Genomic DNA, 20,789 nt, shown 5'->3' with positions numbered 1-20,789 from the left:
AAGCCTGTAATTTTTCAGTGACCCACTACCATGGCCCCCTTCCTATCCCGTGTGTGTGTGTGTGTGTGTGTGTGTGTGTGTGTGTGTGTGTGAGAGAGAGAGAGAGAGAGAGAGAGACTGTAAGGAGATGAAATCAAATATCTTCTAAAGCAGCATTGTCCAATTGAAATATAATGCGAGTCACATATGTAATTTTAAATTGTCTAGTAGCCACATTTAAAAATAGAAAGAAACAGGTGAAATTAATATAAATATATTTCACGTAACCCAATATATCAAAAATATTATCATTTCAACATGTAAGCAATATAAAAAGTTATCAAAAAGATATGATCCATTATTTCTTGTTCTGTATCTTTGGAATCCAGTGTGTATCTTATACTTCCGAAGCATCTTAATTTGGATGAGGCACATGTGAACTGCTCAATAGCCACAAGTAGCCGGTGGCTATTAGATCGGACAGCCCGGATCTAAAACATGACTCCCTCTTAGCTCAATAGTATCCCCTTTGAAATGCCTAGCTTCTGACATTTCAGCTCTCAATCTGAGTATGTTTTTCCTCACAGAAGAAATCCAAATGGATAATATCATAATCCAGGTTCCAATACAGACACACACACACATGAACACACACAGGAACTCACATCCGGGCTTTAATGACCTATGCGGATTTCCTTCTAAATAAACCTGAAAAATGAAATATTTCCTCTCTCTAGGGCTTTCTGAAGCAGCATGGGTACCTGTTATCTTGCACATTAATGGGTTACCATATTTAGTGTTGTCAGAGCTGCTGACTCATGGCCCATGCCGCCGTGCTGCCCATGGTGCTTGTTTGACAGCATGCCAATGACAGCTGCCTCCAGCTTCTGAAAGGCTGATCTTGTAACAGCATTCACATTCTTTTGGGTGGTTTTGCTGACATACTCTCAACTCAAAAACTGTTTTTAAAACAAAAGTATAATGAAGTATTGAGCTTCTAAAAGCAATTGTATTTCAGTTCATTAAATTATCTGAGCGTGTCAAGCAGGGCAAACCAGCGAGGAAATGAATACACAGAGGGAACCATCCTTGAAAGTAGACATTTGAGCTAGAGGCATATAATACTTGGGGACAGTGTTTTAAGATAACATGGGCATCCAAGTGAAACAAGGCTGTCACAAGATCTATTTTTCAACTTTCTCAAGAGCCTTTATTAGCTCTATATTACTGAGCTATTTGAAACTCTGTTTAATTTTGTTCAAAATTAACTAATTTATCTCATTTCCCACCCTAAAAATTTTTTCCTCAAGTTCAGCTTCTACACAAGAGGATATAATATGTTCTCCATTAATTAATAAATGCTAAGCTACTATCAAGTTCTTAAAACGGGGATCAAATTAGCCAGTAACTACTAGATACAACTCTAGCCAGTGGATAAGATGATCCTTCACACTGTACTCTTCTCTACATGTAAAACAAAATATACACCTTTCAGCCAGCAGCCTGTACTGCTGGCCCTGCCTTCTGTTGGAGCAGAACTTTTGATTCTTTCCCTGGTGGGTAGGTCTGGAACTCCTGTGCATTCTAAATCTCAAGTCTCTCCTCGAACTGATTTCCCTGTTCCTTCTTTCTGTTGCCTGTTATCCCAGAGTCTAATCTGAACTAACAGTAAAATTACCATGTGGTTCACATCTCACACAAAATAGCGAAAGTCTGCTTTACTGATTTTAGTGAGTTTCCAGTAAATAAACAGCATGTTCAGTTAACTGTTTTGGCACTTTGTAGCCACTAGAGGGCGATCAAGGCTCCTCTCTATCCTCCCTTCCCACCCTTGTAAACCCAATGAGTGGTGACAGAGATGAGTCAAGGGCACAGTACATTAATCCATGAAATGGAGGGGAAATGAAATTATATCTTTGGAGAAATGCAAAATATGGTAGCCTGCAAATCCTGCCAACATGTTTTGTTTGATCTAGCCATTTGTAAATTTGAAGATTTCTTGTAAAGATATGGATTTCCACCCTGACCATGAAAATAGGAATATATGGCCATACTGGGTCCATGCTTGTACTTGGGACAACCAGAAGGAGCTGCTGTCTTTCAACAGGGCACACACTCTTCATTTCAATTCCATCTCTAACTCGCTCTATTATTTTTCCAACATTGAGACCAAATGGCATGTGCCACTTATAATCAAGCTTGCATCGTTGATTTCTTGTTGTTCAGAGCTGTTTGGTTTTGGATGTTTTCTGTTCTACTCAGGTCAATATCAAAAGTAATAAAAAGAAACATAGACCAAGTGAACCTCTTATAATTACAAGGAAAATAAGAGAGAGCATACGTCTTTGAAGAAATAAAAAACATTTGTAGGGATAAAATATGCATGCAGAATGTGCCTGGGTCTCCTTGACTTATACCCACCTATTTCCCCCATTTACATCAGTTTAATGGGCGTATGAGCTTAGACTTTTCCAACACTCAGAATCTCTGCCAAATTCCTGTTGGTGAGAGTGCAACATACATGTATGCACGTGTGTGTGCATACACACCTCACCCTTTACTGAGGCAGATACCCTCATTCCCACTTTTTTCCTTAGACACCATTTCCCTGAATTCAGTTTTCTCCACAAAGTGGTAAAATCTGGAGGACTGAGATTTGGGCAAGAGTAAATGTTGTAGGAGAGACATTTCTCAAGCGTTTGTTCTAGGCCTTAGGCAAATGGCGCCCCTGTGACTCCTTGTAATCTGGCTTTTTGATCAGTGTAACCCACTGGTAATATGTGCTTCCCTCACACAACTGTGGCAGGTGGCAGATCAGGGATTGAGAGATCATGGGTCCCCGTCAAAATCCCATCTCTCATTTGTCATCACCGACTCTAACTACCAAGAAATCTCTCTCATGATTGACTACATAAGGATTTGCAAAATCAGCCTACAAAGAGCAAACTATCTATCTCTTTACTCAACTTAGTTGGAAAATATATATATCTGCATGTAGCTTGTACTCACAGAGGAAATGTAGAACTAAATTTAGATTGGTGTAGCATAAACAGATTCCAACAAACACAGTTGATATTCTGATTTACTCACATCATTGTTTCTTGATCTCAAAAAGAAGTGATAATATAAATGTGAGTAACCATAGTTAATACTTGTTGAGTTTACTGTGGGTCAGGCACTATGCTAAGGGATCGCCTTTAATCCTTGGAACAGCTCTGGGTGCTAAGATCTGTTATTATTCCTATTTTAGAGGTGTGGAAAATGGGGCTTGGAGTGGGTAGGTAACTCAATCACTATTACATGAACATTAAATCAAAAGTGGGGTGAGATTTACCACCCCGTTTACCACCACTCTGTCCAACCTCAGAGCCTTCACTCAACCACCTTCCTGTATTCCCTTCCTTTTAGGCCAATGGTTCTCAAAGTGAAGTCTCAAAGACACTTTCATGGGGCCCTTGAGGCCAAAACTATTTTAATAATAACCCTAACATATTATTTGCCATTTTGATTGTGCGAACATTTGCACTGATGATGAAATAGTAATGGTGGATAAAATTGGTGTAACTGTAATCAAGTTACATTGTACATTGTAACATTGTACATCAAGTACATTGTACATTGATTGTACAATCAATCATTTGTAATCAAGGCAGTGGCACCAGACTGTACTGGTTAGTAATTATCTTCTTCACTGTTGTGCAAAACAGTAAAAAACAAAGCAAGCAACGATAACAACAACAAAAATCTTATTCCATCTTGAAACTCTGATGCACATCTTTTTAATATCCTGTGTGAGGCAATGGAAAGCGTAAAGTGCTCTTGAAATATATTGAGGGACGATGGGTGTCTGAGAGTAAGACTGTTTGCTGTGCAAACTGAACTAGCCACGTCTTTCACAGAACAACCTGTTTTCTTGAAAGAACAGCTGGCAGGCACACTATGGTTACTCAGATGCGGTATTTGGTGACGATTTCCTTGAAAATGAATGAAGGGAGCCTGTCACAGCAGAGAAAACCAACAGTATTCTCTGACAATGATAAAATTCAAACTTTGAAGTAAAAATTAGAGTTTTGGAAAGTTTACATCTGTCACTGTGAGCCTGACAGCTTCCCAATACCTAAAAGACTTTTCTGATGAGATTAATGGTGACATTAACGAATACGACTCTTTGTTATTGAGAGTGAAATGGCTCAACATTTGGAAGATCTGCATAACTCAGTGAACCAATACTTCTCAAATGGCCAACTCATGATGTTGGAAAATCATGCATAAGTTAAAAAATCAACACAAATAGGAGACAGATCATGAATTTTGGTGTAATGGACTATGCCAGGTTCATTGATGTGGTTTCAGACTCCACATGGCAACTCACCTTTAAGAAACAACACTTGTTGAGTTTCAGAGGCAAATCAAAGAAAAATATCCACAATCATCTGAAAGGCTATGGAATACTCTACCTTTCTGAACTGCATATCTGTGTAAGTTTGGAGTTTCTTCATATTCTTCAACCAAAACAACATATTGCAATAGGTTAAGTGCAGAAGCAGAAATGAAAACCCAGCTATCTTCTTTCTATGAAGCCAGAAATTAAAGAGTTTTCCAAAAATGTAAAAGCACGCCCTACTTCTCACTACATTTTTTGTTTTGGAAAACATTGCTATTTTATTTTTAAAAAGATATCATTTATGTTACATTTAAAAGGTTTACCATTGTTGTGTAAATACATTTATAAGTAAATATTTTTTTTGAATTTCTAAGTCAATTTCTAATAAGGTAAATATTGATAGATATAACACACATAATCACAAGCTCTATGGGGCCTTCAGAACAAAAGGTTTGCGTGCCTATGATGTAGGGTATAATATTTTTTTTTAACTCCAAAATGGCATGGAAATTACTGATACCAAATTAAATGTATATCTTTTATCTCCATTTTTTTAAAAGACACTCATCTTCTCTGAGTCAGATGAAAATAAGTCAGGCTCTCAGCTGTCCTCAGGGGGCTACTAGGGCATGTGGTATATTCAAGGCCACCAGTCAAGGTCATAGTGCACCACTGAAGGGCAAGGCCTGAATTGGCTCCCAGAATCAGATCCTTCTGTCTCTTTATGACTTCCAGAAGAAGCACTTCTTTGTCTAAGAAAACACTCTCCATATTTTGCACATAAATATTTTTTTCTGGGGAAACAAGATACATGAGATGTATTACAAACAAAAAAACAAAGTTTGTCACTGAAATTGTGTCCAAATAACTGCTATTATGCAGACATGTTTTTTAACGAGAGTGAGCTTTCTGGTTAGGTTTTCTGTAATATATTAGAGAAGAGTAATGTTTAAAAATGTGGAATTCTATCTGCTTAGTACAAAAATTTAATTCAGGATATTTGGAAGAGGTATGGTACTCTGCATGGAAACATTTACTCCCGTATTTACCCATCACTTCATTAATGTTAAGAATGTAACTGGTAAAGGTCCAGAAAATCTTTTTTTAGTGTGGCTCCCCGACCGCATATCCAGTTTCATGACTTCTTTCCTTCCTTCCCCCTTCACTCCCTCTTTCCTTCCTTTCTTCTCTCCTTCCTTCCTTTCTTCTTTTCTATTTGTTTTGATCTTTACATCATGGTAAAATCAAATAGACACATATCAAATCACAAGGCATGATTAATCTCTAAGAAGTGTGCAGGACTTTAGCAAATGAATGAACATAAATTTGAAGCAGATATTGATGGTCACTTATCACCAGGGAAATTTCAGTAGAATCTATGATATACCTGCCTGCGGCTAATTAAAATTTTGTCTTTTTAAAAATTAATTGGATAAATCTTTGACACATTCTGATTTAACACTCAAAGTTCAATTTAATTCTCTTTTTGATCAATTTGGCAGGTGTACTGAGATGCAAGAGACAAAAGGCTGAGCTTGGGTAAATCCTTTTTCTCCTGGTCAGCAAAAAAATCTGTTCATCTTTCCGCCTTTCTTGGAATTAAGTTCAACATGCAGAGCTTAAAGTTTTAAATGAGGTCATCACTAGGGGATAGTTTTTGTATGTACTCAGTGTAGGTTCATATTGTTCATAAAAGGAGATTTTCGTTTAAGAAAACTTTTGAGACAATTCAGTTTAGTGATTGTGTAAGTTAATGAGACACTCACTGGTCTCACAGTTGTATTTTTTTAAGCTACAAAATGAGGTAATCACTCTCTCTAAAAGCATATTCTGAAAAAAAAAATGGCTTCTGTTTTTCTGATATTTTGGGATACATGGGTTTTGTACAGGAGAGGTTTCTGTAGCAAAATAAGCACTACTATAAAATAAAATGATCTACTGCCTTCTTCTGAAATATAACAGAAATGTGTTCTGTGTGGATGTGAGTGTATATAAAGCACATGAGTAAACTAAAGAAGGATTTGGTGACTTTGGATGCCCCGTACCTTCATATGTCATATCCTTTAATTAGCAAGTTTGATAAAATAATTTCATAGCCAGAAAAGAGGAAGTATTCATGCTGAATATGTGTGGATCACTAATAATAAAAAGGATACAAAAAGCAAAAAATAAAACTTGAAATAAAATTATATATAGTTTATAATCCCTCAATTTCATTAAAAATTATGTGTGTATGCATATATATGTATAGATAATGAGATATAATGTATAGATAATATAGTAAATGTAGAATACCTTCATAGGGATTGCCTCTGGGTAGTGGAATGTGGATGACATTAGTTTTCTTTATAATTTATTATATTTTCCACACTTCTTAAAAGTACTTTATTTTTTTAAAAAACTCTGTAAGTTTCCAGCCATCTCTGATTCATTTTTTATTAAACTTGCTTCTTCATATATAGTGGCATATAGCTAATTACTTTTACATTTTTTTTAAAATTAATTTATGTATTTATTTATTTTTGGCTGTGTTGGGTCTTCGTTTCTGTGCGAGGGCTCTCTCCAGTTGCGGCAAGCGGGGGCCACTCTTCATCGCGGTGCGCGGGCCTCTCACTATCGCGGCCTCTCTTGTTGCAGAGCACAGGTTCCAGACGCGCAGGCTCAGTAGTTGTGGCTCACGGGCCCAGTTGCTCCGTGGCATGTGGGATCTTCCCAGACCAGGGCTCGAACCCGTGTCCCCTGCATTGGCAGGCAGATTCTCAACCACTGCGCCACCAGGGAAGCCCTACATTTATTATATTAAAAAAGAAAAAATGACGGACACTCAAGTGAGTTCTCCATGCTCGAGCTCCTCTGTGAGGGACACTGCCCAGGTGCAGTGCGAATCATTAAACGTATGGGGAGGATGTTCTTTTAAAAAGCAAATATCATCTGTGTAAGCACCTGCCTTAGCCTACAGTGAGATGCAGCAGATAGAAACACAAAGGCATTCCCTCTGAAAAACATGCTGTGCAAGGAACAGAGCTGAGAAATCCTTTATAAACCACCTTCTTCCTTCTCAACACCTTTAAAACAGTTGACTGAATACCCGCCTGAACTGATGCTGACAAGCATATTTTTTTTTCTTATGGGTCCCTGAATGTCAGCAGGCCTCTGGCTTTATGCTGGGAAAAACTTCCACATTCACTGCAGAGTGTATATGTCCATTCCTCTGACAGCTATTTCATCCAAATTGTGTTGTTCTCTCCACTTTATCTTACTTTAACCTGAGTGATGAAGTATAATTTTTTTATCCCTGTCTGTTGGTGAAATAGCAAGAGGAAAACGGAACACTCTGCTACTATCTCCCACTTGCTCAAATATCCTCTTGTGGTCTTGTTATATGTCCTAGGGGGTAGTAAAGTAGGTGACTGAGAGGTGAGGCAGGCAGTGACTCTACTTTCCCTGTGTAGGTATCAATCCGATGGGCAGGGATTACAGATGCACGACTCCCTCTGAGATTAGATTCATTTCCCTGATTAGTTGGCCAAAGACTTCAAAACTTCACAGAAATGAGGTGTCTGCACAGCAAGAAACAGATGCAGCCAGTCTCAACAGTAATTCCCTTGGCGCCCAGAATTTCTGCTGGGATTCTGGTGATTCTGCCCTTCTGTGATTGGGCGGATCACACTGGATCGGAGCAGCTAGGCTGTCCCAGTGCTACAGCCTCTTTATCCTCGGAGCCTGAAGCAACAATCTATGCCCTTAATAGGAAATATGTGCAGACGTCCAAGACCTTCTTAGTTCTCAGGCTGAACTCTGTGTCAACAAGAACAAATCTTTGGAACAAAGAGGGCGCCCAAGTATCCATCCCTGTGCACTAATTCTGTCTCCAGCTTTAAAGCATCCAGAAAGGCCCATCTCCACAGTCTCCTCCCTGACTCTGACCTAATAACCTTGTGTCTGGAGTGATTCTGATTTTAGTCCAAGGGCCATGATCCCAAATCCACTTTACTGTAGCTTCCTGAGCCACTTTAATGTTCTTAGGCCAGTAACTAATAATCTGCTGAAATGATCTAATAAGTTTATACCACAGCTCTGTGTAGGGAAGAGTGAGAAAACACTGACCTTCATGTTTGCTAATTGTTCCACCATCAATTGAACAAACATTTAGTGAGGAGAATTAGTCATCATTAAAGATGATGTGCTAAAGACGATGAAGAAATAAACAAGACAGTCCCTGCCAAGTTGCATATATTCTTATACAGAGAAGAAAATTCATAGCAATTGTACGTAGTAACATGTGCTACAGAGAAGGAACACAAAGCATGGTGCGCAGACACCAAGGTCCGGGTACGGAGGGGCTAAGAGTAGAGGTGGGAGATGCGGGAGGAGTTTGATGCAGTAGATAGAGTTGGAGGAGCTTCCAGAGAGGAATCAGGCTTAACTTGTTTCGGCGTCAGAGGTCTGGAGGAGACCAGTGGTAAAATTAGAGAATACTATTAGGACTGAGGGGACTTGAACCATCTAACCAGTGTTTCTTAGCCTCGGCATTGCTGTCACTTAGGACTGCTAATTATTTTCTGATGGGAGCTGTCCTGTGCCTGTAGGATGTCCAGCAGCACCCCTGGCCTCTACCTACTAGATGCCAGTCTCACTTACCCTCCCTTCACCATCAGAAATGTCTCTATACATTGCCATCTGTCCCTGGGAGGTGGGGGCGAAATCATCCCTGGTTGAGAGCACCGGTCTCAACCAATACCCTCATTTTACTAATGTGAAAACGGCAACCCAGTTAAGTATAAATGATTTGCCCAGCTAGTTAGTGGGAGAGACAAAAATAAAACCCAGGCTTCTGATCCTATTCAGCCTCCTTTCTATAACATCAGAAGGTGCTTCAAGGACCTTTCAGATCCAAGTGTTTCCTCTTCCTCCAGCCTCATTGTTGCTAGGGATCTGACTGATGCTGTGTGTGTGAACAGGGGTAGCCAGAGTCCTGAGCTCGGCCTAAGCACTGGCATGACACCCTAGCATGCCACTGGGTTTTGGTTTTTTAAATTTTATTGACGTATAGTTGATTTACAATGTTGTGTTAATTTCTCCTATATAGCAAGGTGATTCAGTTATACATATATATTCTTTTTCATATTCTTTTCCATTATGGTTTATCACAGGATATTGAATATAGTTCCCTGTGCTATACAGTAGGACCTTGTTGTTTATCCATCCTATATATACTAGTTCCTAGCATGCCATTTGTGACTATGGCAGCAAAGAGTCACTCGTAAAAAGCAGGACCTATTTAAGTTGTTGGGAAATTATCTGAACAAGTAGTTATTGTTTCCCAAGTGACTTTGGCCATTCTTAGCCACATCCCTTAATAACTGCTACAACTTAAGCCAACTGACAGTGTAAAATACCAGAAAAGCCCCACATGCATGTTTATGAGTGCAGTGCAACACTCCATCTTTGCATTTTTCTGGGGCGCCCTTTGCAGATCTCTGGTCTTCATCATCTGTAACTGGTCCTCAAAACACTGAACCTGCCCCCTATGACTACAGTGATCTGAAAGTGGTCCCCATCCTAACCTCTGAAGTCTAGAAAGCTAGACTCATAACACTATAGTCTCCCAAGCATAACTAAAAGAGAAGAAAAGGCTACAGAAGAGGTACTAGACAACATCGTCTTCAATCCTCCTTTTCACAGTTAGGCAATCCTAGTTCTACCTAACAAGGAAAGTAGACATAATGCTCACTTGGGTTCTTCATTTTTTCGGAGTGAATAAAGGCCTTTGAATTTTTCCCATTGTGAGGAAATCATTTTCAATATGGTGCAAACTCATAAGGGTAAGAAAGAGGAAACTGGATCAAATGTTTCTAAGAAAAGAGGACCACAAGGTATATTCATTCATTCATGCAATAAATATTACTGCCTATTTGTTAGGCATTGTTCCAAGCCTCAGGGGTACAATAGTGAACAAAGTTCCTGCCTTCGTGGAGCTTATATCCTAGCGTGAAGTGACAAACAATGAATAAATAATAAATAGTAGCAGTGCTATGTGGGTGAATATATATCAAGGTAAGCAATAGAGAATGAGGGAGGAGTACTATTTTAGGTGGGAAGATCAGTAAGGACATGAATGTGAATAAAAATGTGAATATTCACTCCAGTCTAATATTTGGTTTGCTCCCACATAACCTCGTTTGGGAGTGTATGTGCTTGATCAAATCCCACTACCACCAATGATTATCAAGCCTTTATTTAAATTGATACCATTAGTGTAAAGATTACTATCTTTTTTTGGTGGTCCATTCTGTTTCTGTGTGCTCTACATTGAGGAGATTATCTTAATAAGAAAAAATCCACCCCCAGCAACTTCCATCCAAACTATAGGACTAAAATACGGCACCCCAAATGAACCAAATACTTCTTTCTCTTGTGGTACTCAGTGGTAAGATATTGACTCCTAACTCCAATCCGGACACTGACCAAAAGCTCTTCAGGGAGCCAGATGAAAGGAGACAGAGTTTTATTTTATCCCATGACACTAAATTTTAACTTCAAGTCACACAGTCAAACTAGAATTTGATAGCTGATGTAGAATTAAATAAGTTAAAGAGAGAAAAGTATCATTTTCTCTACCTAATCAATGTTCACATGAGAATTTTGCTTTGCAAGTGTCCACTGGGCTGCTGGGAGAATAGAGGGGAGGATGGATGCCTTTAATTCAGTGACAGTTTGGGAGGCGGCCACCCTCAGGCTCCAGACTAGAAAGAATTATGGATAATCAGTCTGCATCCTCTGAAGTGGTCTCAGGGGACAGAAGCCAAGGTGGGTAGGGATGGAGCTGCCTACCAGACAGCTGGTTTCCATCACTGCCTATGAGATACAGGCTGAGATAGGGGCCACTTCCTGTTCGAGTAGGAACAGCAAAAATGAAAGCTGGCTCATAATCAAGATATCATCCAAATGGCAACTTTCACTGCAGTCACAGATCCCAGTTAAGGCGTGAAACCTGAACCTCCCTGTGGGTCCTTTCACACAGCATCTCTATCTGAGCTCATCGCCCTCCTAGTCTATTGCAATCTGGGATGACCCAGGGACCTGGGCAAAAACCAAAAATGCAGAACATGCTTCCCAAAATTGCCAGGCAGATGAACACAACCAGCAGCATGATCCTAAGAGGTGCCCAGGCCTAAGGGATTTCTTGAGTGACTCTACACTGCCAGATATAGCTGGATATAAGTTTACCTGTTTGTGTAAGATTTATCATATACATATATATAGTCATATAAAATTATATAAGATGGTGTAAGATTTCCATTTATTTCCTGTTGCTCTGACTTGGAGAGCTGCATTCATGAGGGAGGGATAATATTTTTAACATATAACTTATTCCCAGATGCATAGGTCTAATTTACCCAAACCCCAATTTTTAAAAAATTAGTAGCATGTATGTTCAGAAAACAAAAAATATCTGAAAGTGCTACTGTTGTAATAATACATTTAATTCAAAGAATGCCAGTTGTATGCATGTCCCTAGAATCTAAGTACAGTGAAAGACTATTGGGTTCTAATGTGAGAGAACAAGTGTTAATTGTGTCGTGAAATTTTCTTTATGTCCTGTTAAATAAATATAAGGCAATCATGAATATATCTGAGAACTTGGATTAGAGGCCAGGGGGAGTTATTGTATAGAATTTTCTCTATGAACCCAAAAGCATAGGAGGTCTGAAGCCATGAAAGTTAAAAATAATTATGCCATTGTTTTAGATAACCTGGGCCGAAGAAGATAGTTGGGAGAGGAAAGCTAAGGGTGGGTCTGGAGACAGAGGCCACCTCCCACCAGCCAGAGTACAGAGCTAGGCTCCTCTGTCCCTTCCTTTTCTGGCTTCACTGCCATCAGACATCTTCTCCGCTTTATTTGCTGTGATCCCCCTTCTCCCCATTCTTCTCCTTCTTCTGAACATGGGATTTCCTGACTTCAAATTTCTGCTGCTTCAAGCCACCTAGCACGTGGGATAGTAACATCCAGCCTGTGTGTTGGTGAAAAGAAGAAAGGGGGGAAGGGAAGGGGAAGAAAGAAAGGTGGGAAAGACTAGCTGATGAGAGATGGTGGGTAAAGCATCTGGTCACTTTCATGCAGCAGGACTCTTGGGCAAATTGCCGCGTGCGCCCAGGAGCCTCTCCTTCCATTCTCATCTGTGAGTTTTCTCAGAAGGCAAAAGATTATAAAATCATTCCACCTTGTTAAGAAACACCAACAGACCATATTCTGACCTATTTACTATCTATGCCATTGCGCTACAACATCATAAAGCGTGTGGATTATTCAATCATGTCAGGGTGCCTCTGTGGTAGCCTACGCCTGCATCTACCATTGGAGGGGATGCTGGTCTGAGGATTCTGCCTTCAACTGTAGTTTCCCTGGCTTTAGGAGAAATTATAGTGACACAATATTCCAGAAAATTACCAACTTGGAAAACAGAAGATTCCAGGTTTTCCCATTTCTGAGTTTTTAATCAACCAAAAACAAGAGGCAGTGTTAGCAGCCCAAGGTTCAAGGCTACTCTGTTACTAACCAGCTGCTTAATCTTGGACAGTCACTGTACCCCTCTGGTCCTCACCATCTTCCTCTGTAAAACAACTTCTGGCACAAATGTCTATTTTTTCAACATTTCTTATAGTAAATGAAAACCAAAGTTCTGAGTTGAGTATTACAAATCGTTCTTAGTAGATGAACGGATTTGTAAAACACCATATGTTCTAGATCTGCCCATTCTGTTTCTGTAATAAACATGTAAGTGTGAGTTGCTTAGTTAAATAAAAGTGTATTTTCTCATTGCAGATAAGTGAGATTTACCAGTCCCTGGATGAAACGCTTGGAAAGTCTTTAAATGCCAGAGTTGACTGCCATTTCAAAGAAAAGAAAATAGATGGTTTTGAAAAGTTCATGCTGTTTCTTCATTGAATTTTAGGTGAGTGAGTCTGAGACAAGAAATTTAAGATGGACATTAAACTATTTCCCTTTAAAGTGTTTCTCTTCCTTGCATGAAAAGAAAATGGGGTTCAATATAACCAGCATTTTATACTTTTAATGAGGTGCCACATAGTGAAAGACTTAGTTTCTATGCCTTTTGTTTATTTTTTTTTATTATCAGAAACCATCTTGAATGATGAGGTGTAAGATACAGAGATGACCTTGACATCCCTTGCTGATTTCTATTAAGCAGATGCGGTAATGCTTCATTCTATTCTACAGGTCATCAAGTTTTTAAATATATAACAGTATTTAGTATCAAAGTAATAAGCCAAAATGAGCTAAGATCATGTTTTAATGACATAAATGAGAGAAAAATTTAATGGTGATAATGACAGTTTAATCATTACGGGTCTGGGTGTGAGATAAGGCTAACATTTCAGAGGCTGCCCACCGGGAGATCTCATATTGCTTAATTTAAGGTAGGGCATGCTTTAGGTTAGGTGTGGTTTTCAAACTGCTGTGCACAATTAAGCACGCACATGTGCTCACACACTAAGCTTTGTTTTCCTGATCATGAGATAGATGGATATATATTTTTTTACATCACCATACATAATTACCCTTCCATGCTACCAAAGACATGAGCATACAAATTGGTGCTTTACTATTAGTCTGCAATATGCCACTGTCATTTCTCAGCAGAACAGAGAGGAATAGAGGAATTGTGTGGTGGTCTTATTGAGGAAATTGTGTGGCTTTTTCCACCTCCTCCTGAGTCCTGTTTTCAAAGTGTGGCTTTATTATCTACTTTAAAGAATGGTGATTTCCAGAACATCAGAATGTACCTCTGTTTACAATTCTGAATAAAACAATGCAACTGACAGAGCATTGGCCACTGTCTAAATCTAATCCAAAGAGACAGTGATGACTCCTTTCTACCTTTTATTAACTTCAAAGTGAAGGTGGATTATGTCTCATCATCTTAAGGGTGTGTAAATTTGGTTTATTGAGGTCATATGTGGAACTAAAATGGTGACTTCATTTATTTACAAGATATTTGTTGAATGTAATTCCCAGGAGCTAAACTTAATGCCCTTTAAAAATATCAGTAAATCAATTTGCCTAGTGTAACATTGCTCCGGAGGAGAAAATGAAAATGGAAAACTTATTTTCTTAACTTACTTAACTCTCAGCTTTCCACTGTGCCGGTCTGTGCCTGTTTTCAACTTCACGTCCACTCCTTGCCCTGCTTCTATTCTGCTGATTCCTTGGGGGCTGACCCCTAGAGGCTGGGTTTTCCAGCCCCCAGACCCACCCGCTGTTGCCTCTAGCTTCCCCCAGTGACCTTGAACTCTGAGCTCCAGTAATGTCACCTCTTCCCTCTGTCCCTTGAGACTTGTGGGTAGTGGTGTCTGTGGCTTCCTGCTGGTACTAACCTCCAGGTTGATTTGCTATCCTCAGTTTAGCTTCTCAATTCTTCCATCATCTGTATAACCATTTTCCTGTATTAAATTCCATCTGTTTTAAATATTTAGACTGTTTTCTTTTTTCTTGGTTAGATCCTAACCGACCCATCAGTGCTTCATTAATTTCTCCCAAAATTATTGGAAGAAAAGTGAACAGGGATTACTTGCTTCTCCCAAGGAAAATAAATGATTCTCAGGAAAGGAAATTTTAAGTTAAATGTAAAGCTGGATATTTTTACACTGAAAAAAACTAACCTAATATATTTAAAGCCATATTCTAAGCTATACAATATTGCAGCATTAACTTGTTAGTGTTAACAGAGTCTTTGTCAATATTCCCATTTTGCGTATCAAATTAATGGGAAGATTTTTTAAATTCTCAGATATGCACCAAATATGAGTTTTACTTTTCTAATATTCGCATTTCACAACCTTCTGTATGCCCAATATAAGAACTTCACAGGGTATCAGTCTCATTCCTACATTCACATTTAAATCTCAGGCTTCAGATTTATTTTATTATGGATCTGATCACTGTCTTTCAGTAATGGTTGTTTGCTATTTGAAGATCCCTTATGGTCTGAACATTTCCCATGTCCCTTAATAAAAACTGAATATATTGGAAAGCAAAGTGATGAGGATGCCAAAGCCTGCCTTTTTTGACAGGTAAACAATTCACCGCTGCCCCACAATCGCACTCACTCTAAAGGGCTTCCTGGATATTAAAGAGGCTTTGTACTTAATCATTTTGGCACTTCACTTGCTTATTTTAAACGCGAGTGCCTCGCTATTTTCATTTCCTTCTCATTTATTTATGTAGACATTTTCCTTTTCAATCTTTTCTCAGAGGTCATGATGACTGCTCATCTGTCCATTTTAATGTATTGTGGGTACACTCACAAGGACATGGTGTCCCTCCTACCAACAAATTTTCATCTGTTCAACCAATGTCAATGTTAAACCTGCAATGCCTAACTGAGAATTCTTTTAGACAATGTGAAAATGCGGCCATGAGCAGAATTTCTTGGACCCCTTCATAACCTAAAATTGGGAGACACAGGGATGTGTAGCTTAATGGTATGGTTTAAAATGCAGTATATAACTGGTGTTCTCACATCCTCCTTAGTTTGGTACAACACTGAAAATTCTAATCATTCACATTTCTCTCTAGTTTATGGAAATGAGGCTTTATAAAGTCATATTCAGAAAAAATAGTCTTGGGAAGAGAAATACACCCATTAATAATGCATACTACATTACACATAAGTCGAATGAATTAGCAAGGAAGAAACTCCTGAGACAATGAGGCAAACACTCAGCTTCTGAGAGTTTGGTACACATAAGTGGGCAGAGACTACTGAAATCATCTCACTAACTTCGTAATACTGCCTGGTGGGTCAAGGGGAACACCCATCATAAAAGATAACTCAGGCTGAACATACCTTAACGTCATATTGGAGGAGGGGGTAGGAGAAGTGGAATTACTAGTCCTGAAACTAATGAGCAACATTATGAATAGATATTTTAAATCACGGGTGCCCAAAGAGTTGTAGAAAGTGCTTTAACCAAGATATAGTCGTAGTACTTCTGCTGAACCACAGAATATGATGTTGGAAAAATCAAGTGCTATCCATCTGTTAAGAGAAATCATCTGTTATCCTCATCTTTGTGTTACCAAGTCCAAGCTTTTACTGCTCACTGCACAACAGGCCAATAACTTGAAAGACAAGTGATTGGGACAAGGAATAATGACTTTATTTGGAGAGCTGGCAGACCAAGAAGATGGTGGACTCGTGTCCCAAAGAACTATCTTGCCTGAGTTAGAATTCAGGCTTCTTTTATACTAAAAGGGGAGGCAGGAAAGTCAAACATTTCCTGGTTCTGGTCAGCCAGATGTGTTAATTTCTTCCTCCCTGCAGTCATTCACAGGTGGGCCTAGTCAGGATGTTTCCTGTGAGCTAAACAAAGGTATCTTAGCTTAACACTCATTACCTGGGAAGAAGGGTTCCCAGAAATGGGCCATTATGTATAATTTAAGCTTATAGACAGCATCCTTTTAGTGATTAACTTGTAACAGTATACAAAATTCTTCCCTGTTATATTTGCATCCCTGGAAACAAGCACAGTGCTTGGCACACTGTACATAATTTCTAAACAAACAATTGGTGAATAAGGACATAGGCACAAAGCAATTGCTGGTTAATGCTTACTGAGTTCCTACTTTATACCAAACACTGTTTTGTATGAACATATACTTCATTTCATGTTTAAACAAATCTATAAGTAATATTATCATCTCCTTTTTTAAAGATGAGGAAACTAGGGCCCAGGAAGGTTAAATCACCTGCCTGAGGTTCAGTAAGTTGGGGTGAAAATTCAAATCCAGGCAGTCTGGCTTAGAGCCTGAGCACTTAATTATTATGCTGCACTGTCTCTTGTGTAATATAGTCATCAAGTAACTTTAAAACACAGAAGCAACATTGTTTATTATCTTAAAATGCATGTCATTCTAAAATAAACCTGTATTAAGAAATCTTGCTCAAATCTCTAACAGCCTCACTTTGAACACAAATTCCCTCTTTTCAGTGTTCCTAATCTCCTTTCCTTTTAAAACATGACTGCCTAAATCAACTTCCTAATTGACATTCAGATCTCATCATTTCCATTCTTTAATGGTTTGTCCTGATGTTAATATTTTAAAACCCTATTGCTCTTTCATGCCATTTGCTTAATGGAAGAATGTATAATCTTGAGCAGCAAGTTACTTAAGCTCTCTGAGCTTCACATTCCCCACCTGAAAAGATATATCTAATTTGTTGTGAAGACTAGAAAATAATATCCATAAAACAACAAAGTACAGTTCCTGGTATGTAATAGGTACCCAACAGAACAGCAGCTGATCTAGTTCACCCACTTCAATCTCAAAGCCAGTGTTGGCTGCCCCATCAACTGCAGAGTAAAATCTGCTTCCTGTATTCCTTAACATGTCATAATAGAAGCACAACAGACCCCTTGAGTCTCAGCACCTGCCTTTGTTCCTCATCAGTTGACCTTTGCTAACATGGGGATGATCTGCCTTCTCTGAGCCATGCTCTTTGTGCCTTCACTTTTGCTCATGCTGGTTCTTCTGCCTAGACGTTCCTCGCATCCATACCCCCCTCCAAATCCCCCCTCACCCACAAGCACACATGCACTCTTCAGAGGCTTGGAATATCTTAGTCATCTTTCAAGATCCACCACCTCTATTGCTATTATGGGTTCAGTGAAGTCATTGATGAACTCCTCCTGGCTCAGCAGTTATCAGTCCTATCTCTGAATTCACATAGCCCTTTGGGCCATTTCTAGATCAGCTCCTATTGTAGACAAGAGAAAGAAAAGCCATCTCATTCAGTCACTCACAGTCTCATGTAATTCCTCATGTTATCTGTCCATCTTCCCTTTGAAATTTTCGTCAAGGACGAGTACCAAGTTTTTTGGTTAGTATTTGAATCTTCTTTACCAAGCTCAGAGTAGTCCTTTTTGGTTTTGAATGAAGCATGAAGGGTCATATTTTGAGAAAAGTTTGAGTGTTTTTAGTGTGGTGAAGATTCTAATACTTCGCTGAGCCATTACAACAAAAGGGAAGCACTCCATCAGGGGAAAGGGGACCTTATAGGGAGGATCTGTACCATTCTGTGCCAAGCACCAAAGCAGATGCTCCACAAACATTATCTTATTTAATTTTCATAACAACCCTTCAAATTGCCTATTATTTCCCTTCTTATTTAGACAAAAACTAGGATTCCAAGAGTTAAGGTAAATTGCTAATGTCATATTTCTGGTAAGTGGCAGGACAAGAATGTTAAGTCATATCTTTCTACTGCAGCAAACTGCCACTCTAAAAGAGCTTTCCAGTTTAATCCAATAAGAAGAATATGTTTGTAACATAATGCTAGAATTTTCCATTTAAAATATTCCCTGAGGGTAAGCTGTTTATAAGTCCACAAATCTTTTTTTCATGGCAAATAAGTTTATGTTTAGGTTGATGCTAAAAATAGCACTATTTCTGTTCAACAAGAGTTTAAAAGATATAGCACCTTGTGGTTCTGACACCTATTTGTGCAAAAACCTCATTTATTAATGTGAGCGTAAGCCTGGAAATGATGTCTAAAGCTGTAGACTGATAGAATTTGGGGGCTAAATGTTATGTCGAATCACCACTAGAACTGGGGACTTTTTAAGGCAAGGATTTCTCTTCCTTTTTTCTCCTTAAGAATATTTATGAAATGAATATTTATAACTAATTATGAAAGGATTTGTATTGGATGCGAAATAAAAATCTCTCTAGACATAATGACACTATTAGCACTTCTTAAGAGAGTACATAAACTTGTTTTGAATTTTTTTAAATCATATGATTCAAATACCATGTATAATATAAGAATAATAACTGATATGAAATAAAACTCCAAGTTTTCAAAAAAGGAAAGACAAATATGATATCACTTATATGTGGAATCTAAAAAATGATACAAATGAACTTATTTACAAAACAGAAATAGATTCACAGACATAGAAAACAAACTTATGGTTACCAAAGGGCAAAGGTGGGTAGGGATAAATTAGGAGTTTGGGATTAACATATACACACTACCATATATAAAATAGGTAAAGAACAAGGATGTACAGTATAGCACAGGGAACTATATTCAGTATCTTATAATAACCTATAATGGAAAAGAATCTGAAAAAGAATATATATCTACACATATATATGTATATAACTGAATCACTTTGTTGTACATCTGAAACTAGCACAACATTGTACATCAACTATACTTCAACCAAAAAAAAAAGCAATCCTCTGACTTTATTTTAATTGCAAAAATCAGTATCCAGAGAAGGGTTCCTTCTTTTTGTGAAAAATCCTAATGATTCTTATGCCACATTTATACCTATAATGATCATTCATTTATTCATTTGTTCTTTAAATATATATTACACATCTCTTATGTTCCCTGATCCTGCGCTAGGAACCTGGTAGCCTGAGACAAATAAGGTATAATTCTTCCGAGTAATATTCTAGTTAGACTTGCCACAGATTACGTCTTAGCACTGTAGAATTTCAGCATCATAGGGGATATTTTAGATTGTCTAACCTAGACCCCTGTTCTTGTCCGTTCAGGCTACAATAACATAATACCAGAGACTATGTAGTTTATAAAAGTTGGAAATTTATTTCTCACAGTTCTGCAATCTGAGAACTACAAGATCAAGACACCAGCATGGTCAAGTTCTGGTGAGGGCCTATTTCCTGCTTCATAGCAGGTGTTTTGTCTCCTGTCCTTATATGCAAAAGGGGCTTAGGAGCTCTGTTAGGCCTTTTTTATAAAAGCGCTAATCTCATTCATGAGTGCCCCACCCTAATGACCTAATCACCTCCTGAAGTCCCCACATCTAATACCATCACATTGGGCATTAGGATTTCAACATATGAATTTTGGGGGGGGACACAAACATTCAGACCACAGCAACCCCTTAATTTTACATTGAGGAAGTTGAGACCCAGAAAAGTTAAGTAATACCCCCAATATCAGCAGCAAAGCCACACCTAGGACCTATCTGAGTCTCTTACCACCTAGCTGCTCTCCTCCATGAAACAAACAGGCCAATATTCCTATATTCTTGATTTTATTTTCCCCCAAGAGAAGTTTCCACATGTAAGGTGAGGACTGAGGAAATAAGCTTGATTTGGGTTTTATTTATAATACATAGAAGTAGGGTTACTATTCATCAAGGACTTACTGAGAATTAACTAAATATCAGGAGCTTTGCTAGGTGCTGGACATCCGGCTAAGCAAAACCAGAAATGTCTTACTGGCGCACATCTTGCTTACTGTCTTGTGTGCATGTGTGTGAAACCGCAGCATAAAAACCCTAAATTGCCCTTCAATGGGAATCTCAAAACAGTCCAACTGATGGCAGGCATAATGTGATGCCAAAAAATGGCAACTAAAGT

General features: G+C 38.6%; 1 protein-coding gene across 38 annotated transcripts in view; it reads left to right on the top strand.

Moving 5' to 3' along the window:
* The window catches only part of DTNA (dystrobrevin alpha), a 387,334-nt gene that overhangs the window by 163,213 nt on the left and 203,332 nt on the right, over window positions 1-20,789 (top strand). For 36 of the 38 annotated variants that reach the window (XM_082416073.1, XM_082416058.1, XM_082416049.1 and 33 more), the window contains one exon: window positions 13,191-13,320. The exons of the other annotated variants lie outside the window; for them this stretch is intronic. The gene's annotated coding sequence lies outside the window, so the exon portion shown is untranslated. The remainder of the gene's footprint in view (window positions 1-13,190; window positions 13,321-20,789) is intronic. 38 annotated transcript variants of the gene reach the window in all.

This window comes from Balaenoptera physalus (genome assembly GCF_965194825.1).
Source record: "Balaenoptera physalus genome assembly, chromosome: 12".
Lineage (NCBI taxonomy): Eukaryota > Metazoa > Chordata > Mammalia > Artiodactyla > Balaenopteridae > Balaenoptera > Balaenoptera physalus.
Note: the sequence above shows the minus strand (reverse complement) of the source record. Positions and strands in the feature narration are given on the sequence as shown.